This window comes from Urocitellus parryii, chromosome 8 (assembly GCF_045843805.1).
Source record: "Urocitellus parryii isolate mUroPar1 chromosome 8, mUroPar1.hap1, whole genome shotgun sequence".
In the NCBI taxonomy this organism is placed as follows: Eukaryota; Metazoa; Chordata; class Mammalia; order Rodentia; family Sciuridae; genus Urocitellus; species Urocitellus parryii.
Genome location: NC_135538.1, coordinates 91,929,260 through 91,956,893, shown reverse-complemented (window position 1 = coordinate 91,956,893; position 27,634 = coordinate 91,929,260). Strand labels below are relative to the sequence as shown.

General features: G+C 35.6%; 1 protein-coding gene and 1 long non-coding RNA gene across 2 annotated transcripts in view; one reads left to right on the top strand and one right to left on the bottom strand.

Annotated features, from left to right (window-relative positions):
• Positions 1 to 27,634, bottom strand: part of Eys (EGF-like photoreceptor maintenance factor) — a 1,574,159-nt gene that overhangs the window by 93,657 nt on the left and 1,452,868 nt on the right.
• Positions 1,099 to 27,634, top strand: LOC144256719 (uncharacterized). The gene is made up of 3 exons (XR_013344218.1): positions 1,099 to 1,293; positions 2,266 to 2,315; positions 27,603 to 27,634. It is a non-coding gene; the product is annotated as an uncharacterized LOC144256719 (long non-coding RNA).

Below are 27,634 nucleotides of genomic sequence, written 5' to 3'. Positions count from 1 at the left end.
GCACAAAAAAGTACTAGCACAAAGGACACAACAATGCTAGGAATTAGGCTAAAGAGCTGCTGATTTTAAGGAAACAAAAGGCCTGAATTCACTATACAAAATATAAAATGTATTAAACGCTACCATCCACACAACAGCCTTTATTATTGATTATATTTAAAAATTATTTGTGTAGTTAATTATATATTGTATTGTAAATGAGTATTATACATGAGAAATGATCTTTTCTTAATAGATAAGATAGAATAACCATAAATATGTGCCATTGAGGAGACTTTAAAACTAGTAGATTTTTAATTATCTTTCAAGGTGTTAATGCAATAATTTTAAAAGGTTTCATTTGTGAGCCAATTAGAATAATTAGTTTGCTTGAAAAGCATGTATTTTCTTCAGGTTATAAGGTTATTGTAATACATGTACATATTTATTCTCTATTTAAAATTTTTTCCTTCCTTACCCACATTACCTTCTCATTCTTAATCAGATTCTAACCTTTTTACGTTGATCAGACTCTTGAGGAATTTAATTATTTTGGCCTTACTAATAACCAAGATATTTTATACTTTATTTTATTTCTGTTTTATTTGTATTAGGTTCATCAACAATTCCCTTTTCCTAATTTACTTTGCTTAATTTCCACATTTCATACTTTTGAAAGAGTACTTAATTCTTGTATTTCTATCTTTTGTCTTTATTTCCATTTAAGTCCTTTCAGATTTATCTTCAATAATTCTTTTTTCTTAAGTAATTTTAATTCACATTGTTGTTTTTTTTTCCTTTCTCTTTCAGTGCTGAGGATTGAACCCAGGGGTCGGTGGGTGCTACCACTGAGCTATGTCTCCACACTTTTTCTCCTAATTTCTCAGTATTAGCACTAAATTATTACATTTTATTTTTCTTAAGAATTCATCTTTTAAAATTTGTATTTGATACACATGACAGTAGCATGTATTTTGACATATTATACATACATGGAGTGTAACCTATTCTAATTAGGATCCCATTGTTGTGGTTGTACATGATGTGGAGTTTCACTGGTGGCATATTCACATATGAACATAGGAAAGGATCCATTTTGTTCTAATTTTGTTTCAGAATTCACAGATGCTGATCTTCAGGCCTGATGCAGAGGAAGGAAAGCACAATGGAGACTCTAATCTCTAGAACTCAGGACCTGACTTGCAAAGCATCTGAATATAGCCCCTCACAAGTGACAATGAGCTGAAGTTGGAAATTAAGGAAGATGTTCCTCATAGCCCCTCACACGTACAACACAAGTGTAATACGCAATAGGTAAGTCCTAGATAAAGAAAAATTTAAAATCATTGAGGGACATAAAATAGGTCTCTTGCTTTAGAGTAGAAATGTACATATGTTATTGAGTGGGAAGTTTCAATATGCTAAACATGCCAATTCCATCAGATTATTTTATCAATTTAAGGTGATCTTATATAAAGATATGGAGTAAGAGTCTATAATAAGATGCAAATATATTTGCAAAATTTTTATTAAGAATGGCTTTTCAAATTAGTGAAAATAAGGAGGATTATTCAATTAATGTTACTGGTAGAAGAATATTTAATTTACTTCATATCCCACAGTATACTCCAGCTGCAATGAAAATTTTTACTATGAAAATAAAATTATAATGGTTTCAGAAATAAGAACCATAGTTTTATTTGTTAGCTTTCTAACTATTATCTAAAAGGAAGCATAAAGAAAGAGTGATAAACTTGACTATTTAAAAATCTAAAAACTTTTTTCAGTGGAAAATGTGGGAAAACAAAGTCCAAAGACAAATGGATTCCATAGTATGGATATAATGCATTTGGGCTATGCATTCATTGGTTGATGGACATTTAAATTGTTTCCATTTTTGGCTATAGTGAATAATGATCCTATGAACATTCCTGTACAGGTGATTGTATAATCATATATTTTCACTTCTCTTGTTCATATACTTTGGAGTGAAATTAGTGGGTCACATGCTGACAGTTGAGGTGTCCCCCAAATGCTCACAAGTGAGACAATACAAGAAGGTTGGGAAAAGAAACATTCAATCAGGGAATTAATCCCTGGTGGGATTAACTGAGTGGTAACTGGAGGCAGGTGGTGTGTAGCTGGAGGAAATGGTTCTTTGGGGGTGTGGCTATGGAGTATATATTTTGTATCTGGAGGGTGGAGACTCTGTCTTTTTGCTCCTGATCAACATGTGAGCTGTTTACCTCTGCCACACTCTTCTGCCATGATGTCCTGCCTCACCAGGAGCCCTGAGGAATGGAGCCAGTCTTCTATGGACTAAGACCTCTGAAACTGTGAGCTCTCAAGTAAAATTTTTCCTCCTTTAAAATTGTTCTGGTCAGATCTGTTAGTCACAGCAGCAAAAAAGCTGACTAAAACAATGACTCTAATTAACATTTTGAGGAACTGCCAAACTGTTTTCTACATTGCATTTACCAGTTTAGAATCCCACCAACAGTGTATAAAGTATTGATAAAACCTAAAACATGGTTAACTTCAAAAGTATTATGCCAAGTGAAAGAAGCCAGTCACAAATGGCCACGTATGGTACAATTTGTATTAAATGTCCAGACTAGGCACATCTGAAGAAACAGATTAGTGGTTACCTATGGCTGGAGTGATGGGATATTGGAGTGAAATGGGTACAGATTTCTTCTTGCCATGATAAAAACATTCTGAAATGAGGAGTGGCAGTTGAACTAAACTGTGCAATTGAGTAGGTGAATGTTATAGCAAGAAAATTATATCTCAATAAAATTCTTAAAAATACAAATGAAAAGCAGAGGTTATTTTAATCACAGCACATGTGACAGCCAAATTGCATTTTTACTAATTGCAAAGAATTGTTCAGAAACATGAGACAAAGATAAGTGATGCAAGCTGAGATATGCTGGCAAATATTTAATAAACAGCTATCTGAAGTGGGTGACGTTTGTAAGGGAAAACCCTATTTGTTGCTGTAGTTGATTTTCTTTTTTTTTTTTTGGTTTTATTATTTTATTATTTTTTTAATGTTGGTTGTTCAAAACATTACATAGTTCTTGATATATCATATTTCACATTTTGTGTAGTTGATTTTCATGTCTCAAATATTCCTATTATGGTTGACTCCAAGCTACCAATTGAATGTGAAATTATGAAGATGTAAACACTGGTAAAAATATCTTATTTGTAATTATTGTATCGGAAAGAAACACTTATGATAGAGTGAATAAAAATAGTAATATATGCATTAGATTCCTTGACTCCTATTGCTTAGGGAATGATGACATATTCCTTAGTTAGCCACCACAACACAAATTTCATGCAACTCATTCAGTAAACATTTATTAGTCTATTAACAGTGTGAAAATCACAGAAGCTAATAACTTGGAAAGGACTCAAAGATGAATAAGACAGTCCTTTGTTACAACAGTCATTCTCTTATTTTTTTAAAAAATGAAAATATTTTCTCCTCCCTATAAAATAGTAGAATTGGGGGTAGGAACTACATTATTTTGTGTTTCTTATAGCATTGGATACTATTCTGTCAATTCACATATGGCATTCAATCAATATTTGCTGAAAATACTATCTTATATTAACACAATGATTTGAACTAAAAAAATTGAAATATCTTTTTCTTAATAAAAAGAAACGCCACATTTTGAATAAAGCCTAGAACTACTGTAATTTTCAGAGTGATCAATGGTGTCTTAGTTTTCCACTCTTATGCATTTGTTAGTCTTCTTGAGCATCTAGGTTAAAATTAAAACCAGTTTGCAAATGATGGGAATTTTCTCTTCTGAACACAGAATTGGATACTGATTTTTTCCCCCTGCTATATAGATAAACCTCAGTCTTTTGTTTAAAATGAGGCAGGTTATCTCTGTTTATGTTTCTTTCACTCTTCTAGTTGACATTCTGTGAAGTCAAATTGGCAGATATGTGTCTTGACTGTGTTCAGAACAAGAAAAAGAAAAATGTATTAAAATTGTGATTGCAATTGCATCCTGATTAGGTAAAGGGATGAAGTGAATTTAGACAATTTAGACAATGAATTTTTCTCTTATATTTAACTTTCTACTGAAGTATAGCATACATCCTGAAAAGTTTATGAATCATAAGTGTATATAAATTAGTACTGTAAATTAGTATTTGTAATACACCTATAAGTACTAATTTATACTCCAATTAATTAAAAATGACCCACATTTTGGTGTAATCATCTTTCAAGTTAATAATATTTGGACTCTTTTGTTAATATTTTGTATAGGATTTTGCACCAGTATTCTTTACTGGCTTGTCATGTATTTTTTTGACAAGTTCAAATATTATATTGCCTCACAGAGGTATTAGGAGGTTTTTCTCTTTGTTTTATTCTTTTGAAGAGTTTAGGTAGGATTGATGCTAATTCCTCCTTAAAAATCTACAAGAGTTATGAGTGAAGACATATGAGTTTTGAATTTTCTTAGTTGGAAGATTTTCAATTATGAATTTTACTATAGAAATATTTGTCATTTTTTTTCTTATGTCAGTTTTAATTAATTGGATTTTGCTAAGATTTTAGTTTATCTAAGCTTTCAAATATATTGATATAAAGCACTTCATATATATATATATATATATATATATATATATATATAATTTTTTTTTTCCTTAAGAAAAAGAAGTCTTACTGCTTTGCTAGCAAAGGAGAAACATAGGGGACTCTTTTCACAGAGGCTGTGATTCTGCCCAGTAAGGGGGAGCAGGGGGCTTTTAAAGAGGTGATTCAAAGGCTACATTCCACATGTTCTCTGTTTGGAGTTGTTAATTCACTTGATGACTTGGGAGAGAGTCATTTCTGAGATCTTCTGGGGCCATCCCCAAAACCTGAATTTCTTTGTTTCTGTGGTGGGCGTGTGCTCAAGGACAGGTAACTCTGCCTAGGATGGGGTAGAAAGGTAATCCTGTTTCCCCTGAGATGAGGGAGGAAGAGAGATTAAGGAGGAGCAGGGAGAGAGGAAGAAAAGAAACATGTTCATTTTAAAAATAACTCTCAGTGACAGAGCAGCAAGGACTGTATTCAAAGCATAATGTGGACCACTGTTACATTTGACCATTATCAATTTCTACACTCCATTTCTGTGGAAAAAATGGGCAACAATATCTTCAAGCTGATTTCTGCTGAAAGAAGGTGAAGTTGGGGGAAGTTCTTGTTCTGCATCAGGTGGGGCATGGACAGTTAAAGATATTCAATATCAGCACAGTCCAAAGGTCTATAGTGGTAGATGGCAGGTAACTGCATAAGGCATACATAGGTCAGGGATCATGCTAAGACAACAATAAGCAAGTCAGCAAAGCATTACTTTTTTGTTAATAATTAGCACAAAAGCAATTACTATTTTAGCCAGTCTCTAAAAACCACGAAGGGAGTAACTAATAACATACCAGTGAAAAACAGATCGTGTTTATCTATGAAGGTTAGGAAGATTTGAAGTCTATGAAATAAAATTGGCTCAGGACAAACTTGTGACTCTAGAATCCTTTGTGATCGTTATTATCAGGTACTCCCACACAAGAACCTTTCCTTTAATGCCTCCAGCCTTACTTACTTTTGGTAGGGCTTACACAAGTATATATCTTAAGTTACATTAAAAAAAACAACATCATTGTTTTTCCTTTTAAATGTCCAGGTAGGACCATGCTTTGGCTATACTTTCCTGCCAGGTATTTAAGACCAAGTTGGTCAAAACTGACCTTGTTACTACCTACTGTTTAGAGTTAGCCGGGATTCTTCAGAGATCACTATAGGGAATGTGTGCGAAGTCTCTTAGCTCCTTTAGCTTTCCTCTACCAGTGGTGCCATCTGCTGGGATAGGTCAGAGTCTAGCTGACCATATGTGGCTTCTCTTGGAAGAATCACGGATACTTCTTTCTCTAATAACTCTCCTTTTTGCAGAATGTGCACTTGTTGACTACCTGTTCCCTAGGGTTCTCTCGTTCTTCCTGATCAGCAGACTGTGTGTCTCATCAGAGTTGCAGGACACAGAAAGGGGTCGTGTTATTCTCTGGGTCACAGCTGACCTTGGAGGGCAAGGGCCAAAATGTTGGCTGCATTTCACTTGGCCCTTTTACTTCCTTGACTTTGGTCTCCTAGTTTTTGGTTTTAAAAATCTAGCAGGCCAGTTTCAGCAGTCTTGAAGTAGGAGTAATGGGTTTTAACTTCCATGTCTAATTCTAAAGTTATCCCTTCAATGTAATTGAGGTCAGTATTAATCCTGTCTATCTTGTAGGTGATGGCACACTATCTCAAATTACTTTATTAGAAGCAGTATCTCTGTAAAACACTAACAGGCAAGAGTTAAAAAGTCTACGGGGAAAATACAAAATGAAATTAATAGAGAAAAAATATATTTAGCTTGTGTAATAGCTGTGAACCAAGAAAAATGATTTTTATAATGTTAGACCTTTATTTAGTTATGTATTATATCCCCTGTTTATTTTGAGATTGCAGTAATCTTTACAACAAAAATTGGTCTTTTGAATACAACTTTAAATGAGCTTAAGTCAGGTCTATTTTAGAGCCATTCTAACATGGAATAAGGTGAGAGGTAGAGCCTTATCTCAGGTAAGGCAGGGTTCTTCACAAATAACACAATACAACATAACGTCTGAAACATGAATAGAACAAAGGCTAAGACAGCTTCTTTTGGGGAGGATTTCTATTTTTTAATTTTTAAAATTTAAAAAATTTGTTTTTTTAGTTATATATGGCAGTAGACTGTATTTTGACATATCATATATATATGGAGTATTATGTGCCATTTTTGTGGTTGTACAAGATATAAAATTACACTGGTCATATAATTATATATAAACATAGGAAAGTTTGTTTGATTCATTCTACTGTTTTTCCTATTCTCATCTCCACTTTCTCCCCCTGTCCAATACAATGAACCTCCCTTCCCCCATTTTGGGAGTTAGCATCCGCATATCAGAGACAATATTTTGCCTTTGGTTTTTGAGATTGGCTTATTTCACTTAACATGATAATCTCCATTTCCATCCATATACTGGCAAATGCCATAATTTCACTCTTCTTTGTGTCTGAGTAATATTCCATTGCATATATATACCACATTTTCTTTATACATTCATCTGTTGAAGGGCACATAGTTTGTCTCCTTAGCTTAGCTATTGTGAATTGAGCTGCTATAAACATTGATGTGGCTGTGTCACTATAGTATGCCAAGGAGTGGGATAACTGGGTCAAATGGTGGTTCCATTCTAAGTTTTCTGAGGAATCTCCATACTGCTTCCATATTGGTTACACCAATATGCAGTCCCACCAGAAATGTGTGAGTGTGCCTTTTTCCCTACATCCTTACAATGTTTATTGTTACTTGTATTTTTGATAATAGCCATTTTGACTAGAGTGAGGTGAAACCTCAGTGTAGTTTTAATTTGTATTTCTGTAATTGCTAAAGATATTGAACACTTTTTCATATATTTGTTGACCAAATCATATTTCTTCTTCTGTGAAGTGTCTGTTCAGTTTCTTTGCCCATTTATTGATTCGCTTATTTGTTTTATTGGTGTTAAGTTTTTTGAGTTTTTTATATATCCTGGAGATTAATGCTCTATCTGAGGTGCAGGTGGAAAAGATTTTCTTCCATTCTGTAGAATCCTAAGAGAGCTTTTAACTTTCTTTTTGTGGAAAAAGTGGCAAAATGCTTCCATGCTTTACATTGTCACCTTGAATTGTTACATTGAAGCAGCACAGGCTCTTCTTATTACCTTCCAAAAATATATGTAAATTCTTATCCCAGTGTAAGGCCAAATGTTGTCTCTGACATGCAGATGCTGAGTCCCAATGGGTGAAAAGGGAGGTTCACTGCATTGGACAGGGGGAGTGAGGGGAAAAAAGGGAAGATGGGAATTGGAAAAAAACAGTAGAATGACTCAAACATAACTTTCCTATGTTCATATATAAATACATGATCAGGTTAACTCCACATCATGTGTACACCACAAAAATGGGACATTATACTCCATGTATATATGATATGTCAAAATACATTCTATTGTCACACAATTTTATGTACACCTTATTGAAAGCAGGTTACCTTTATCCCTTAAGTGACATAAATACCAACCCCCAAATTTTTTATTTGTTATTTCTGTATAAATCTGAAGGAGATTATTGCCACAGATTATTTAAGTTTGGAGAGAACCAACTTGGCAAAATGCTCTCCTAAGCTTTACATTTAACTACATTTAACCTTTAAAGTACAATTTATAATCCATAGTGTATAGTAACGATAATCACAGGTCTGCATAGGTTAGCAGCATTAGCAAAAGTCAAAGCATAGCCTTAAATCTCTCATACATTAGCATACAGTGTTAATGATCAGATCTAGACTTACTCAAAGCAAACAGATATAAGATGGTCTTCAAATGACAGTGTGGCCCTTTTATGTCAGATACAATGTGTAAAGAGAACATTTATTAGTTATCTTGCTGGTAAACTTACATAAACTTTTGTTTTATAAACTTTTACCTAACCCTTTGACAAGACTTAGATATAGTTCTCAGATGCATACATATATCTAATCATATATATTCAGGGTGTCAACTATAGTGTCATGGCATAAAATAACAGTTGTTTATTTAAATAGTTACAAAGCAATCATTTTAAAAACTTTAAAACATGTATGAACCCTAATTCCTTTAAGACCTCTGTCCTTAAGTAATAAAACCTAACAGGTGCAAGAAAATTGTCTCAGTAGATCAGATCAGATCAATGTTTCAGACTCTGCTCATCAGTACCTTAAAATTTGAATAACTTTGTGTTAATTATAGCCAATTTAATCACATACACAAACTTTTTGAGACATACCTTCTATAAGTCTTTTGCAACTTACTTAGACATTCTATAACTTGTTTACATCTTTAGTTTTGTCCTCTCTTTCATGTTGAAATTTAGCACAAGAATATTACTTTACCATGGAAAATACTTTCTTATCCAAAAACATTTCCTTTACCTTCTAATTTTTCATATTAAATTATATTTTCATACTTATAACTTTCTTATCTGTTTTCTAGTTTCAGACCCCTTCTTAAATTTGTGTTTTGAAACAATCCTTTTAAATGTTACCTGTGCATTAAATTTACAAATTGCATTCCAGGATAGGGATCAGACAAGCTTACATATAGAAAAACTGTGCTGTGATCTTTTCTCCCAGGTGGCATTCTAGGGATTGAAACACAGGATATTTTTGAGCCTTACCTTTTTCCCTATCATTATCATAAAGCCATCAACTTTAAATGAGTTCCCCACTGTCAGTTATACACGGAGTCTCCTTTTGGGCCTTAAAAATCAAACAAACAAACAAACAACAAACAACAACAACAAAAAAGACTCAGCATATTTGTATGGAAGAGACCCTTTCCATACTTTTCTTTAAGTTTTCTTGAAGATCCCTTTGCAGAGGCTGCCAACAAGACACAGGTTGCCCTTAGTTTTTGTTTTTTTCCCTGGGTGCAGCTGTTATCCTGCCATTCTCCTCATGCATTTAGCTTGATGGGATACTGTCACAGCATGAATTGCTTTGCCCCAGTGACAGAGATCCGCTGGCCACATGGGGTGTCCTGTCAGATCTTAAATGAGGAGAGTATCCCTGTCCCCAGGTCATAAACTACTGCTACATCCTTTGTGGCCAGCAGCCTCTACCCGCTGGGGGGTAAAAGGGGATGGAAGTCAGGGCAGAGGCCAGATTATTTTTACCCATTTTTCTGCAGCCCAGGCAGCCTTTCTGGGATTTATTTTCCCAGTTTAGGGCTGGTGTCCTTGACCCATGGTGACATCACTATGGCTTCCTGGGGCCAGGCTGAGAAACAGGGCTAAAAGTGCCAGCACTGGGTTTAAAAGATTTCAATCTTGGGCTGGGGCTGGGGCTCAGTGGCAGAGCCACTTGCCTTGTACATGCAAGGCCCTGGGTTCGATCCTCAGCACCACATAAAAATAAATAAAATAAAGATATGAAAAAAAAATTTTTAAACCTTTTCTTCTGGTGTCTTGCTGTCCTTGCATACCAGAGGCAGTTCCTTTAGGTACCTTCAATTTAGTTTTTGACTCTTTAGACCCTTTATCATGCAACTGCATAAATGCCTGTATATTCAAAATCTTTTCCATATATTATCCCTGATAGAGCAACTTCAACTGCAAGATTGTATAATATCCAGAAAAAACATTCCAAGGCCAGATTGTTTTTCATCAAAACATCTTTTTCTTACATAGGCTTATACCTGTAGGTAGCCCATTCAGCCAAGATCTCTCTGCCTAAGAGACTATTGGTAAGATCAATACAGAATCATCTATGTCTTAAAGGGCCAGTGATAGACAAAACAATAACAACAACAACAACAACAACACCAAAAACAGACGAGAGGATTACTGAAACCAGTGCTGACAGATGGGAACCTTTAAAACAGACAGATCTGCACACGCAAATTTCTTCCGTCTACCTTTGAAAAGACCAACTCCAACTTCAAGATTGTATAATAATCCAGAAAGCTATTTGAAGGGCAGATTGCTACAGTGAAACATTATCTTTTTCTTAGATAGGCTTATACCTATAGGTGGTCCTTTCTTACTTTACCTCTGACAGACCAACTCCAACTGCAAGATTGTACGAAATAAGAAACACAGAGATAGACAACCAGAGAAGATTTCTAAAACCATGGCCAACAGATAGGAACCTTTAAAACAGACAGACCAGCCAAGATCTTTCCCAAGAGATAACCTATACAATCCATACAGTATTTCCCATGTCTTAAAAGAGACAGTAATAGATATAAACAAAGCAAAAACATATGCAACTAGAGGGAATTCCTGAGCCCAAGGCTAACAAACAGATGAGAATCTAGGTCAGACTAGAAGGGAGTGAATAAATATTCCTAGGTTCTTCAGTCCTGCTTAACCATGACTCCTCTTCCAGTGGTGCCACAGATGCCTCCACAAAGTGGGACCAGATGTCCCCATGAAGAGGAGTCAGATGTGGAGTCAAGGGTCTCAGTGTGCACAACAGAGGGCTTACCAGATGGTCAAGAGTGTCATGACTTTATTGAGTTCAGTTTCCTTTTTCTCAAAGTGGACCACAATGGAGCAATCTGTATCATTCAGGGAGAGAAGGCAGGAGTTCCCCAAAGCAAAAGGAGCTTAAGCAGCTAGTGGGATGATCCCTCAGTCCCTCCCTTTGCGCTTACAAAGAGTTCCTCTGGTTCTACCCAGGGCAAACTCACCCCGTCTGCTAACTCTCCTGCAGTTGGCTTTCAACAGGTTCTCCAGCACCATGAATCCTCAGCATGGAACTGGGGTTCCTTGGAGAGAGAGGCCTGCCCAAGAAAGCTGAAGCGAATGCTGCTCTAGGGTCCCATCTGAGGTGCCAAATTTGTTACCAAAAGCTTGGTCCTTGTCTCTGATGTCAATCCAATATCAAGGGACACAGTTTTGAGAAAAAGGAAAAAGCAGTTTTATTGCTTTGCTAGCGAAGGAAAAACACAGGGGACTCCTGTCCCAGAGGCTGTGATTCTTCATTGTATTCTCTTAATGCCCATATGATAGTAAGTGATGTTGATGTCTTTTTTTTTTTTGAAGTTATCCATCTGATAATAAAAAGCTACTGTGTATGTGTCTGGTTATGTTGCTTGCATGCTTTAGACTGTGTTTCTTTCCTTTTTTGCCTTTTAGCATGACTGTTGTAGAAAGGAAACTGAGATAAATGGACTTTAGCATGAAGTTTTATATTTATCTGTCTTGGAGTTGGGCTTTGTATAATATTTGCTAAAGATATAAATGCCAGATGCTTTGAATTCCTCCAGTGTCTTTGCTTTGGGCTTCCTTTTTGGTTTTGGGCTGCTGCCTTCCCTTTCCTTTTGAGCAAGTCTGCCTCTTGCAGCTGTTTCAGTGGTGATCTTTTACTACCCTGGAGTCCTGTATACAGGTGGTAAGATGTCCAAGAATGGGGATGTTCTGTCATCTTATGAAGGAAACTCAGTCTTTTTGTGGACTGTGTTCCTTTCACAAGGGTTTGTGGTTTGTTAGCATTTTCCCCAAGGAAATTAGATAGAAAAGCCAGATAGTTCAAATAGAAACATGCTGTCTCCCAGATGAGGTGAGCCTTTCCCTGGAAGTGGGCTTTTCTTGGCTTCTATGGCACTTGTTCTCCAGGTTTCTCTGTTCTCTTTCTGACCACATCTGTTTGGTGTCCATTTTTACTCTACCTATCTTTGCATTTTTTATAAATTGTCATATATATGACATATATATTATAATTTGTCATATATATATTTTATAAGTTGTCTCATATATATATGTATATATATATATATATGTCATATATATATATGAGTTTAAATTCTGTTTATGTGCTGGTAATTCCCAACTTTATATCACTACACCAGGCCTCTTATTTGACGATGAAGATCCATTATACAATTTCTTCTTTAACATCTCCTCTTACATATCCCAAAGGAATCTGAAGCTAAATACCTATTTCCACCTTAGTTTATTCTCACCTTTTAGTAAAACATTCTAGATAAGTTCTTCAACTTAAAAAATCTGGGGGGCCCTTTCAAATTGCTCTTTATTCTCATCCCAAACATAGTCTATCAGTAATTCCTATACAATCTCTTTCCTAAGAAGCTTGAATCTGCCCAGTTCTTTCCTTCTGTGCTCAACTATTGCATTCATATGGATTACAGAATTACATTTCTATAATCTCCTGCTAATATCCCCTCTTCAATCTTTTTTCAATATAGAATCCCAACTGATTTTACGCATATAAATCACACCCCACCTTAAACCCATAAGTTGTCATTGAAGATATAAAATTTATTAAACAGAACTCCATAGTCCTGAATGACATGGTTTCAGTTTGTTTCTCTAAAGTCATTTATGCCACCCTTGCCTTGTCTTATATACTCTGATCTCTTCAGCTTCTAAGAAAGTTTCTTCCCTGACCACCTGTTTAAGTCCTTCTCTTGTTTCTCATCATGTTATTGGTTTATTTCTTCTATAGCACCAATCACAACTGGCTGTTTTGCATTCATTTTTTAATCTTCTTTGCAGATATTAAACCTTATTGAAGAGAAAAGATACATCTGCTTTAGTTAACAAGTTGTATCAAGTACTTAGGATAGGCCTGACACATAATAGGTTTTTAAGTAGTATTTGTTAAATAAAAAAAATGATAGAATGAGGTTTTTTTAACAATTAAAATGACATAATTAAATGCATTGATTATCTCGTTATTTGCCAGATAATTTCTAGTACTAAGAAAAGTAAAGCATATTGAGGTAAAATTTAATAAATTTCTTTGCTAATATCAAGTTATAATTGATAATTAACACATCTCTCCAAATGCCTCAGTTTACTTAGCAAAGACTTCATCAATGATTCATAAGTTTATATTTGAGTTATTATTTTAAAGAGGAAGCTATTTAAGTTTTACTAAAATGACCAGTAATAATCTTATGAATACTTTTGGGTTAAATGCAGTGTACCAATCTGTGTATTTGAAACATATCCATGGGAGTAAGAGTAATGTAAAAGTTAAGAGATAGGTCTACAGGCTTTCAAAACAAGCGTTTTATTTTGATTTTTGCATTGGCCCCAAATAATTGCTTATATTTATTGGATGCAGTGTGCTAGTTCAGTACATATATACAATATGTAATGAATGAATTAGGTTAACTAATGTTTCCATCTCCTTATCTTTATGTTTAGAGCCCTTGAGCTCTTGTCTTCAACTTGTTTGCAAAAAGTAAAATATATAATAGGCAGTCATAGACTGCCACCACCCTACAGTGCTTTGGAACACTGGAGCTTATTTTTCTAACTGTATTTTGTTGCACATTAGTTAGCCTATTTTTAACCCTCTGACCCCTACCCTTTCCAGTCCCTAGTAATCACTACTTGACTCTTTTCTTTGAGGTAAGCTATTTAAACTCAAATGGGAGAGAAGGAAGGTATTTGTCTTTCTAGGTCTGATTCATTCCACTTAACAAACTGTCTTTCAGGTTCATTCATTTTGCTGCAAATTACAAGATTCCCTTCTTTTTCAAGGTGGAGCCATAAAAAGTTCTAATTACAGCTCTGCCACTAATTAGCCAGTCCTTTTTTCAGTCAGTTCCCTTCTCTAATTTTTGGTGTTCTCATTTGTAAAGAGGGGATAATAATAATAGCTTCTCTTTGTGCTCTTTGGGGGATTCAATGAGATACCCTAGAAGCACTCAGAACTGTGTCTGGATTGCAAGCGCTCAAGACCTGCTCTCACTAGCCATTTCATAATAAACTGTAATGATGTATAAGGAATTAGACTCAAAACTTCATTTTGAATCAATAAGAGTAACTTGCAATTTTATTTTCCCAATTGTCAATTTGAGGGTCTTGATTAACATCTAAAGGTGAAGCAGGGGAGACCATTAGTTCTAACTCTTTAGCTGAAGAAGAAAGTGAGGTGAAGGAGATGAAGTGTCTTGCTCAAGATCATAGTTCCTTGCTTCACATCTCTGTTTTCAGTGCAAGGCCTCCCACAGCACACTACTACCACTTTAATGCTGCCAACTTCAGTTTGATTGGCTATAGAGTCATGCAAGGATTTGTTAGTTAATAAAACCGTATCTGTTTGAGCTTGCTTAAATGGTGATGTTCATTAATTACCAGCATACAGATATTAGAGGGATCAAGAGTTGAGTAAGCTTCAGTATCTCACTTCCCTTCACTCTAGAGAATGAAGGGCAAAAAAGAAGAGGAGGTGCTCTTTTGCTTTCTTTTTTTTTTATCATTCTAGTAATCTTTATTGTTTAAAAGAACACAGGTGTGATTAGAAAATTTAAACAATCCAAAGGGGAATGAAAAAATAAAATTTCCTTTCTATCTCAAGATTCTCTTTTAGCCTTTTATTTATTTATTTTTTTTATTGTTGGTTGTTCAAAACATTACATAGTTCTTGATATATCATATTTCACACTTTGATTCAAGCGGGTTACGAACTCCCATTTTACCCCGTATACAGCTTGCAGAATCCCATCAGTTACACTTCCATTGATTTACATATTGATATACTCATGTCTGTTGTATTCTGCTGCCTTTCCTATCCTCCACTATCCCCCCTCCCTTCCCCTCCCCTCCCCTCTTCTCTCTCTACCCCCACTACTGTAATTCATTCCTCCCCCTTGTATTGTTTTTCCCTTTCCCCTCACTTCCTCTTGTATGCAACCTTGTATAACCCTGAGGGTCTCCTTCCATCTCCATGCAATTTCCCTTCTCTCTCCCCTTCCCTCCCACCTCTCATCCTTGTTTAATGTTGGTCTTCTTCTCGTGCTCTTCTTCCCTAGTTTGTTCTTAGTTACTCTCCTTATATCAAAGAAGACATTTGGCATTTGTTTTTTAGGGCTTGGCTAGCTTCGCTTAGCATAATCTGCTCTAATGCCATCCATTTCCCACCAAATTCTATGATTTTGTCATTTTTTAATGCAGAGTAATACTCCATTGTGTATAAATGCCACATTTTTTTAATCCATTCGTCTGTTGAAGGGCATCTAGGTTGGTTCCACAGTCTTGCTATTGTGAATTGTGCTGCTATGAACATCGATGTAGCAGTGTCCCTGTAGCATGCTCTTTTTAGGTCTTTAGGGAATAGACCGAGAAGGGGAATGGCTGGGTCAAATGGTGGTTCCATTCCCAGCTTTCCAAGAAATCTCCATACTGCTTTCCAAATTGGCTGCACCAATTTGCAGTCCCACCAACAATGTACAAGTGTACCCTTTTCCCCACAACCTCGCCAGCACTTATTGTTGTTCGACTTCATAATGGCTGCCAATCTTACTGGAGTGAGATGGTATCTTAGGGTGGTTTTGATTTGCATTTCTCTGACTGCTAGAGATGGTGAGCATTTTTTCATGTACTTATTGATTGATTGTATGTCCTCCTCTGAGAAGTGTCTGTTCAAGTCCTTGGCCCATTTGTTGATTGGGTTATTTGTTATCTTATTGTCTAATTTTCTGAGTTCTTTATATACTCTGGATATTAGGGCTCTATCTGAAGTGTGAGGAGTAAAGATTTGTTCCCATGATGTAGGCTCCCTATTTACCTCTCTTATTGTTTCTTTTGCTGAGAAAAAACTTTTTAGTTTAAGTAAGTCCCATTTGTTGATTCTAGATGTTAACTCTTGTGCTATGGGTGTCCTATTGAGGAATTTGGAGCCTGACCCCACAGCATGTAGGTCGTAGCCAACTTTTTCTTCTATCAGATGCCGTGTCTCTGATTTGATATCAAGCTCCTTGATCCATTTTGAGTTAACTTTTGTGCTTGGCGAGAGAAAGGGATTCAGATTCATTTTGTTGCATATGGATTTCCAGTTTTCCCAGCACCATTTGTTGAAGATGCTATCCTTCCTCCATTGCATGCTTTTAGCCCCTTTATCAAATATAAGAAAGTTGTAGTTTTGTGGGTTGGTTTCTGTGTCCTCTATTCTGTACCATTGGTCCACTCGCCTGTTTTGGTACCAGTACCATGCTGTTTTTGTTACTATTGCTCTGTAGTATAGTTTGAGATCTGGAATCGCTATTCCACCTGATTCACACTTCCTGCTTAGTATTGTTTTTGCCATTCTGGGTCTTTTATTCTTCCATATGAATTTCATGATTGCTTTCTCCGTTTCTACAAGAAATGCCGTTGGGATTTTGATTGGCATTGCATTAAACCTATAGAGAACTTTTGGTAATATCGCCATTTTGATGATGTTAGTTCTGCCTATCCATGAACAGGGTATATTTTTCCATCTTCTAAGGTCTTCTTCAATTTCTCTCTTTAGGGTTCTGTAGTTTTCATTGTATAAGTCTTTCACCTCTTTTGTTAGGTTGATTCCCAAGTATTTTATTCTTTTTGAGGATATTGTGAATGGAGTGGTTGTCCTCGTTTCCATTTCAGAGGATTTGTCGCTGATATACAGGAATGCCTTTGATTTATGCGTGTTGATTTTATAACCTGCCACTTTGCTGAATTCATTTATTAGCTCTAATAGTTTCTTTGTAGACCCTTTTGGGTCTGCTAGGTATAGAATCATGTCATCTGCAAATAGTGATAATTTAAGTTCTTCTTTTCCTATTTTTATGTCTTTAATTTCTTTCATCTGTCTAATTGCTCTGGCCAGTGTTTCGAGAACTATGTTGGACAGAAGTGGTGAGAGAGGGCATCCCTGTCTTGTTCCAGATTTTAGAGGGAATGCCTTCAATTTTTCTCCATTCAGAATGATGCTAGCCTGAGGCTTAGCATAAATTGCTTTTACAATGTTGAGGTATGTTCCTGTTATCCCTAGTTTCTCGAGAGTTTTGAACATAAAGGGATGCTGTACTTTGTCGAATGCTTTTTCCGCATCTATCGAGATGATCATATGGTTCTTATTTCTAAGTCTATTGATGTGGTGAATAACATTTATTGAATTCCGTATATTGAACCAGCCTTGCATCCCAGGGATGAATCCTACTTGATCATGGTGCACAATTTTTTTGATATGTTTTTGTATCTGATTCGCCAGAATTTTATTGAGGATTTTTGCATCTAGGTTCATTAGAGATATTGGTCTGTAGTTTTCTTTCTTTGAAGTGTCTTTGTCTGGTTTCGGAATCAGGGTGATGTTGGCCTCGTAGAATGAATTTGGAAGTTCTCCCTCTTTTTCTATTTTCTGAAATAGCTTGAAAAGTATTGGTATTAGTTCCTCTTTAAAGGTTTTGTAAAACTGCTGTATACTCATCCGGTCCTGGGCTTTTCTTAGATGGTAATCTTTTGATGGTTTCTTCTATTTCCTCAATTGATATTGGTCTGTTTAGGTTGTCTATATCCTCCTGACTCAATCTGGGCAGATTATATGACTTAAGAAATTTATCGACAAATATGGCTGGAAGAACAAACCATATCTCAATAATAACCCTAAATGTTAATGGCTTAAACTCACCAATTAAGAGACACAGGCTAGTTGAATGGATCACAAAACAAGACCCAACAATATGCTGCCTACAGGAGACGCACTTGATAGGAAAAGATATACATAGACTGAAGGTGAAAGGTTGGGAAAAATCATATCACTCATATGGACTGCGGAAACAAGCAGAAGTGTCCATACTCATATCAAATAAAATAAATTTCAAGCCAAAGTTAATTAAAAGGGATAAAGAGGGACACTACATACTGCTCAAGGGAACCATACACCAACAAGACATAACAATCATAAATATATATGCCCCAAACAACGGTGCTGCTATGTTCGTCAAGCAAACTCTTCTCAAGTTCAAGAGTCTAATAGACCACCATACAATAATCATGGGAGACTTTAACACACCTCTCTCACCACTGGACAGATCTTCCAAACAAAAGTTGAATAAGGAAACTATAGAACTCAATAACACAATTAACAACCTAGACTTAATTGACATATATAGAATATACCACCCAACATCAAGCAGCTACACTTTTTTCTCAGCAGCACATGGATCCTTCTCAAAAATAGATCATATATTATGTCACAGGGCAACTCTTAGACAATATAAAGGAGTAGAGATAATACCATGCATCTTATCTGATCATAATGGAATGAAACTGAAAATCAACGATAAAAGAAGGAAGGAAAAATCATGCATCACTTGGAGAATGAACAATAGGTTACTGAATGATCAATGGGTTTTAGAAGACATCAAGGAGGAAATTAAAAAATTCTTAGAGTTAAATGAAAACACAGACACAACATATCGGAATCTATGGGACACATTGAAAGCAGTTCTAAGAGGAAAATTCATTGCTTGGAGTGCATTCCTTAAAAAAAGAAAAAACCAACAAATAAATGATCTCATACTTCATCTCAAAATCCTAGAAAAAGAAGAGCAAAACAACAGCAAAAGAAGTAGAAGGCAAGAAATAATTAAAATCAGAGCTGAAATTAACGAAATCGAAACAAAAGAAACAATTGAAAAAATTGACAAAACTAAAAGTTGGTTCTTTGAAAAAATAAATAAAATTGACAGACCCTTAGCCATGCTAGCGAAGAGAAGAAGAGAGAGAACTCAAATTACTAGCATACGGGATTAAAAAGGCAAGATCACAACAGACACTTCAGAAATACAGAAGATAATCAGAAATTATTTTGAATCCTTATACTCCAATAAAATAGAAGATAGTGCTCTTTTGCTTTCTACACCTAAGAATACTTTTACCCTTCTTTTCAATTTTGCTAAGTAGCACATTTGGGATATAATCAATTCTAAGTTTGTTCTTACAAAAGCTGCTTCTCTAGAAATACACTTTTATCAAGGGAATATTTTCTTTAATCAGGTTATAATTAGACTTTGCTTAATATACCCATAAATTTGCAGCCCTTTGTGTATTGTACAGGTGTTGTGATATTCTCCTGTTCCAACAGAGCAAGTGTTGAATAACCAAAAGAGCTTTCAAATATCGGCAGAGAGGTGCCTTAAGTTCTTTATCTTGCAAGATGGGAAATTATGTAATTCCTTTGCCATTATAACATGTGGAAGAAATGGCTATTGAGATTTTTCCATTCTGCTTTTGCTACAACTGATATAAATAAAATTCATAAGTTCAGAATCTAGGATCCTAAAGCTGCATTTTTCTTGAAAGTGTTTATTTGGTATAGCAAGTCATGAAAGAGAGAGATTTAGTGGAGGTAAGAAACAGGCAACACTGTAAAGGGGTTTTGCAATACACACACAGACACACACACACACAGACACACACACACACACACGAAAACCGTGCTCTGAAATATGTATTTCTCAAACAATCTATTTTTAAGGCATATACAGATGATCAAATTTAAAATGCAGTGGGTACTGCAGAAAAATCGGCTCCACTGTGGTTAAGCAGAAAGCAACTCTGACACATACTTAGGGAGCTCACTCATCAAGGCAGCCACTGTGATGCTCCTTCAGGGAAGTCCCCTTTGGTGTTTGCTGTCAACAAGGTGTATGTTCAGCCATCCACCTGGAGAGTGACAGGGATACACTCCAACAAGCAGAGTTATCAGCCACTCACCCTGATGACAGCTCTTCCTTCTCTAGAGCTTAAAGACCTGGGGGCAGAAACTGTCCCAATTTAACAATTTCAGGTTGATTTAATGCATAAGAATAAAGAAGATGAGATTCAGAAATACCCTTGGCTGCTTTAGAATGGCAAAGAGAATTACAAAATGTCATTTTTGAGACTGAATCATTAGGTGTAATATTTAGATTTGCCCTCTGGAAAAGATCAGATGTTCCTTGCCAGGTGTTTAGTCATGGATGCAAATCAAAATGGGCAGTAAAATGCTGACTTTCAAAGAGCTGTGTTAACTTTACAAGCCACTAACACCAGTGACGGCTCTAAAATGACTGAATGGCAGAGGCAGGAGAGAGTTAGCTCAAAGCTAGCATGCGGGTCCCAAGTGCTATCTCCCCTGGGGTAAAGGACTTAGAAGTACACCTATATTTGTCTATCACTTTGTCAATGGAAAAGGAACATAATTTAAAGTAAGCTTTTTGCTAGTTATTCTTGCTCACTTTTTAAAATGTGTATAATGTGAATTTTAAATTTAGTTTTTTAAAATTTCAGAAATGAATAGGAAACTTGGTTCTTAGTAATCCCTATTATGCTCTCCCCTTAGAAAAATACTTCAGAAATTATTGTTCACATCAAATCACTTTTGAGACATACACCACATTTCTGATATTTGAATTTAGAATTACTTTTTAAGGTTCATTATCAGATTTAGGGTTTCCAGTATCATCATAACAACAAAATTGGGATAACAACTTGATTATCCAAGACTTTACCTTAACTCTGGACATACCCTTTGTTTCTCAGTAAGGCAAGGAAAAGTGTTTGAAATACTCAACATTGGAGAAAACAAGTAGATTTTGGATACATTGGACACACGAAATTATCTTAGTGCAAAGTCAGTACATATAAAGTCAGGATTTGCTTACAAACTATAATTTTCAGAAAGTCTCTTTCCCTGTCCTTTTTCTCCTCCTCCTTCCCTTTCTCCTTTCTCTTTTTTTCCTTCCTTTTCCCATCTCTCTTTTTCTTTTACTATTTCCCCACTTTAATCTTTATTTCACAAATGCATAATGATAGAAATCCCAGACCCAGGTGGTCAAATTATTAATAATAGGCATAAGACTTGGGCTTATTAAAGTTACCAGTTAAATTATTTGGACTAGCCAATTTTACAGTAATTGGTACTCTTTCTGTGAATAATTAATTCCCTTGCTGGACTAATGTCTTATTTTTCTGAGTTGACAAAATCAATGGTGCTCTATTTTGGAATTTTCCTGTTCAATGATGATGCTTCTAAAGTGTCAATCTTGTTTTGGTAAAACAAAACAAAACAAAAAATGTGACCAATGCATAATGTAATTGTAAGAATTTTTTAAAAAGCTATTTTGTTTAATTGAAACACAGATAAAGGAATAGAAGTAGCTTCCACTTGCACTTATTCTTAGTTTAGGGCCAAGTGGCCTTATTTGTTTCTTTGTATTTGGGCATGCCCATTATAAATGGACTCATTTTGATAAAATGGTCAGAAGATAAACACATATTCAATCCTTAACTTTCTGTGATGAGATTGCTGTTAGAGTTAGTTGAGGTCATTCTTTCCTGCATCTATTGTCTTCCTGAAATCTTTTCCACACTCCAGTTAGCATGAGTGTAGAGATCTTAAGTAAAGTTAACTTTATTGGAGTGTATGGATGGTTTTAAAGAATTTAAACATCAAAAGTAGCAGCTTTTAATGTGCCACAGCACTTTTTCTCCAACTAACTGGAATTATATAATAAATTGTGTGTGTGTGTGTGGGTGTGTGTGTGTGTGTGTTTGAGAGAGAGAGAGAGAGAGAGAGAGAGAGAGAGAGAGAGAGAGAGAGAGAAAAGAAAGAAAGATCCCAAGCATTTGAAGCATAATTTGCAATCAATTTCTTCAAATTAGTTCTATGAAATCAACAGAACTAATAAAAATCTCAAGTCTTGTTTGAAAGGGAATTTTGTAAATCAGTAGTTTCTGAACTTTTCTGATTATGCTTTATATATATTATTTATTTACAAATTTATATATAAACTTATATAATGTGGGTATCATGAAATATCATGAAACATAAATCATAAAAATTAAAGGATTGGGGTAGGAAAAGAGAAGTAATCTTGCAGTATCACAATGGAGTGCACATATCCCTCTTTGGGAACCCCAAAGATTTGTGTGAGAAGTAAGAGTGACCTGGTTGTATCTGTGTCCTTACTATAGGACTTCTTAGTCTTTGCTGTGCTCCTTTGCACTGTGAACTCCTAAAATGGCAGTAAGAGCACTACATAGTGTTCTAAAGAAATACTGAAGTCAGAGATTCCAGGTGTACTCATCACTCATGAACTATGTTTTAGTCAACTTTTTCACTGCTGTGAACAAAAGAACCTGACAAGCACAATTAGAGGAGGAAGAGTTTGTTTTGGCTCAGTTTATAGGTGGCTGAGCCCATTGCTCTGAGTTCAAGATGAGGCAGTACATCATGCAGAAGAGCATGATGGGGGAAGGCAGATCAAGAAATGACAACAGGAAGCAGAGAGAACTTCACTCACTGGAGTGAAGTATCACAATGGAGTGCACATATCCCACATGCCCTAAGTGATCTGTTGCTGCAGTCTGGCTGGGCAAATAACCAAGAGGTGACAAGCAACTTGAAGGTTGAAGCGGGAACTACTTTATTGCAAGTGAACTCAGCAGGAACTGAGCGAGAACTCAAAGTAGCGGGCTCCTAAGGTAGCGGAACTGCTTCTCTGCGGGACAGCAGAGGTATATATACCTAACTGATTACATACACCTTGACTCAATTAACATCATCTAGATACAGCAGTCAGCCAATAAGGAATCCTCATCATCTTAATTGGTTGCTGGCGTTGCCTCACAAACCACTCCTCCTGGCAAACTGCCAGGTGCCATCTTGGCTTGATTTGTATCCCCAACAATCTGTCTCCTCCAGTCACATGGTACCTGCCTATGGTTACTGCCCAGTTAATCCATATGAGTGTATTAATCAATTGATTAGGTCAAGCTTCTGAAGATTCTTGCATTATCTCACACATGAGCTTTTGGGGGATATCTCATATCTAAATCATAGCAAACTATGTTACCTTAAGTGATTATTTAAACTCTTTGAATGCTAGTTTTTCCATCTGTGCAATAGAAATAATGACATACCTCATTGGATTATTACACAGATCCTATAAGAAGATGAATGTAAAGCACTTAGCCCAGGGCCTGGTATACAGCGAGCACTCCCACAGATGTAAATTCTCTTCATCTCACTCTATGTTATGGGCTAACTTGTTGCATGTTGGTACTGTGGAACATACTTTTGTAACTATACCATATTATTCATTCATTGACTATTTTATTAGGTTACTTTTTCAAAATTGGCAAATTTTTATTGATAGTCCCTTAAAAGCCATGGTACTATGTTCGAGGTAACAAATGTAGATTAATATTCAGAAGGACTTTCAAATTATTTTCAACTCAGAAAAAATCTGAAAGCCTACCACACGTCAGGCTCCATATGCTTCTCTGCAGATACAGGGGCGACAAAGGTAGACATGGTATCTACCTTTTGGAGCTTACTGTCAGGGAAGGACTGGTGCCATGTATGACCAACATTTAAAAGATATATACATTCATCTATTGAAGGGCATCTGGGTTGGTTTCACAGTCTAGCTATTGTGAATTGTGCTGCTATGAACTTCGACAGAGCAGGGAGGAAGAGCAAGAGGAAAAGATTAACATTAAACAGAGACATGAGGTGGGAGGGAAAAGGAGAGAAAAGGGAAATTGCATGGAAATGGAAGGAGACCCTCATTGTTATACAAAATTACATATAAGAGGTTGTGAGGGGAAAGGAAAAAAAACAAGAGAGAGAAGTAAATTACAGCAGATGGGATAGAGAGAGAAGATGGGAGGGGAGGGGAGGGGGGATAGTAGAGGATAGGAAAGGTAGCAGAATACAACAGTTACTAATATGGCATTATGTAAAAATGTGGATGTGTAACCGATGTGATTCTGCAATCTGTATATGGGGTAAAAATGGGAGTTCATAACCCACTTGAATCTAAAGTATGAAATATGATATGTCAAGAGCTATGTAATGTTTTGAACAACCAATAAAAAAATTAAAAGAAAAGATATATACAAAATAATATGAATAGTGTTCTGAGAGGGAGTGACTAATGCTATCAAATAAGCTATCTTGCCAGGCTTGTCTGTCATTTTAAGCAGTTAGTATTTTATCTGAAGGAAAATAGGAGACCATTTTCAAGCTCACAAGGATGGAATGACAAGATATTAGAAAAAGTGCAATGTACAGAATGGCTGCTCTCATGGTATAAAGATGTTAGACAATTTACATCATACACAGACATCTCCATCCACTGTTTATTTTATTCATAACAATAAATTCCATGGTTTCTTCATAAAATATTGACTTCATGGTTTTTCATGTGGCATAAACTTTCTCATGCTCTAATCAATTTTCTGTTTCTGTGAAGTTTTTTTTTTTTTTTTTTTACAAATAGCAAATGTGTTTTTGCTCTGCATTTCTTGGTAACTTGCAGGTGCATCACATTAGTATAGCTCTTAAACCAACCAAGCATAATCAGATAGGTGTGGTAGAATTTGACAGTATTCATTTGATTACAAATAAATGACCCTATGTGGAAAGACCTAATCTGACAGACATGCAAAGTTAAATTCTCTGGTGAGCTTCAGGATAAACTGCAGAGGTTTACATTTCTACACATTGTCTCTGAAATCCATTTGCCATAAGTATTCAGGAGAGACCATTCTGTTACAGTGTATCCATTTAGTAGACATTTTTAATAAGCAAGAAATATACTTGTGTTGAAAGGGAAAATTCTGGGAGGTTGCTAAACAATGACAAAGTGCTGCAGGAACAAAAAGAGCATTTGGACTTTAGGGTTTAGTCTTCTTCTGACTGTTCTCCTAATGGAGGCAAACAGTAAAAGCTTGAGAGTGAATAGTCTTTGTTCTCCATTTAGAAGCAGACAATAACAGATTTTCAGCTCCCTAGGAATCAAGATGTGAAAATCCACAAGTGAATTTAATGTTTCATTTGACATGCTTGTTCAAAACTGTCTCATGGGGATAGTGTTAAGAGATGAAGTTCCATAAGAAAGATTTAAAATTTACCTTTTTATTATTTTGCTGATTTGGAAAAAAATAGTTTTCTAGTTTGTTGCTTCTCATGGTCTTTCTTTGTATTGAAATAATACTCTTACCACATGTTCACTAGGTTCCAAAAATGTATCTTACAAAATTATAATTTATCAAATTTATTATATGAAAATAAAGTAAATAAGACAATAAAAGAAATTATGTCCTTTCTCCTTGAGAAGGAATCTAAGGCTTTATGAACAAAATTAGAAACAGAAGAAAATATATCAGGATATACAGTTCAGAGAAATCTTGGCACTGACTGTATCAGTAAATATTAGCTTTAGCTGCATTTAATACTTACCAACTTAACAAAAATGGAGGCTTAATTAAGCAAAATAGATAATTTTCTTCTATTAACAAAGCCTGTTGGTGGGCAAATTCAGGCTGGTTTGGTGGTTTTATAGTTATCTTGGATTTAAGCTTGTTTCAGCTTTTTGCTTTACTATCCTAGCATATGTCTTCTTCTTCTTCTTATTTTTTTAATGTTCACTACCTTTTTTATTTAAAGTAAGGATTCAAAAAAAAAATGTCACTCAATATTTTCACAAAAAAAGCAAAGTACAAATACAACCAATTGATGGATTTGAACTTACAAATGCATAAGTTTTCAACATTCCCCACAAAAATATTTCTACACATGAAAATAGGCTGTCTGTAAAACAACAACAACAACAAAACTCCAATAATTTCCTATAAAGAATACAAGGAGCTGGGAGCAGTGGCGTTATCCTGTAATCTCAGCAGCTTGGGAAGCAGAAGCAGGAGAATTACAAGTTCAAAGCCAGCCTCAGCAATAGTGAGATGCTAGCAACTCTGTGAGACTCTGTTTCTAAAATACAAAATGGGGCTGGGGATGCGGCTCAGTGGTTGAGTGTCCCCGAGTTCAGTCCCAGTACAAAAAACAACAACAACCAAAAAGAAAAGGGGGCCAGATAAAACTTGCCAGTATACAATAGAGAAACTGGCATAGACCCTTTATAATAATAAGTAAATGGCCAACAAACTCACAGACATATTCAGGCTCACAGAAGTACATACCATTGCAAAGTAAGGCTCTTAGGTATGTCTCTATTCACCTGTTAAATTATGTTTTTTTAATGAGACTACAGGAAAAAAAAACACTTTAAAATGTATGTCCCATGAATGTTTGTAGTAAGATAATTTTACTTGGGATCTTATCAATAGTACATAAATATAATGAAATATTTCTCATCTTAAGCACACACACACCAAAATATACACCTTATATCTCTCCACAGTTAAAGCCTATTCCTCTACTCCCTGAATTGCAAAGATCCTTGGACTTCTGTTCTCTCTCTGGGAGCATTAGATGCCTCCCTCTCATCTTCTCTTCAGTCTCTGTTCGCACCATTTCATGGTTGGTCAGCAGTGGACCCTGTGTGATGTTCACTTCTGAGCTGCGTGTTATGAATCAACCTAGCATATGTCTTCTATTCTCAAAGTTATCTCATGATTCCAATGGCTTCTGACATTCAAGTCATATTGTCTATATTCTATGCTTCAGGAAGGAGGAAGGATGGGGGGACAGGGCATACTGCTCCTAAGGAGGTTTCACAAAGGTCAATGACACAGTTCAAAACTTCTGCATGTGTTTGATTGTCCAGGACATAGTCCCATGGCTACACTCTGCTTTAAGGGAGGCAGGGAAATTTTAGCTGGGTACATCACTGTCCCAAATAATATCAGGGGTGAATTAATGAAAAAAAGTTGGACAAAATATATTGGACAGACAACTAGTAGACTCTTCTAGAACTAGTATAATTCTCCAAGTCAAAATACCATATTTTCTAATTTTATGTTTGTATATGTATGTGTATATATATATATATATATATATATAATGAATGTTTGTGCATGTTATGTTTTTATATTTACATATATTTAGTATATCTAACTACATATCTGTTTTAATAAAAACTCAATACCAGTCATTGGTAGAAAGCACAATGCCTTTAGAGAAAAGCTCTGTCATTAAACAGACATATGAAACTTATAAATCCAATGAAAACCTTTGATCAGGAAATATTTCCCAATATTTGTGTTTATAAACACAAAACAAAAAGTACGACTGATGATAACTTTGGAATGATAAACAACTTTGTTCCGCTAGGACTACCACTTGGATAAAAGAGAGGTCTTAATTCAAGATGTCAATGGGTTAGGGAGCAGGAGTCCACCAAAACTATTTTTCAAGAACATTTCAGTGTACATTGAAATATGTACTTAAGTGCTGCTTTTTTTATATGTGTCAACCTAACTTTTCTCTTTACAGATGCTGAAATAAGGGGAAACGTGAAAGACAGG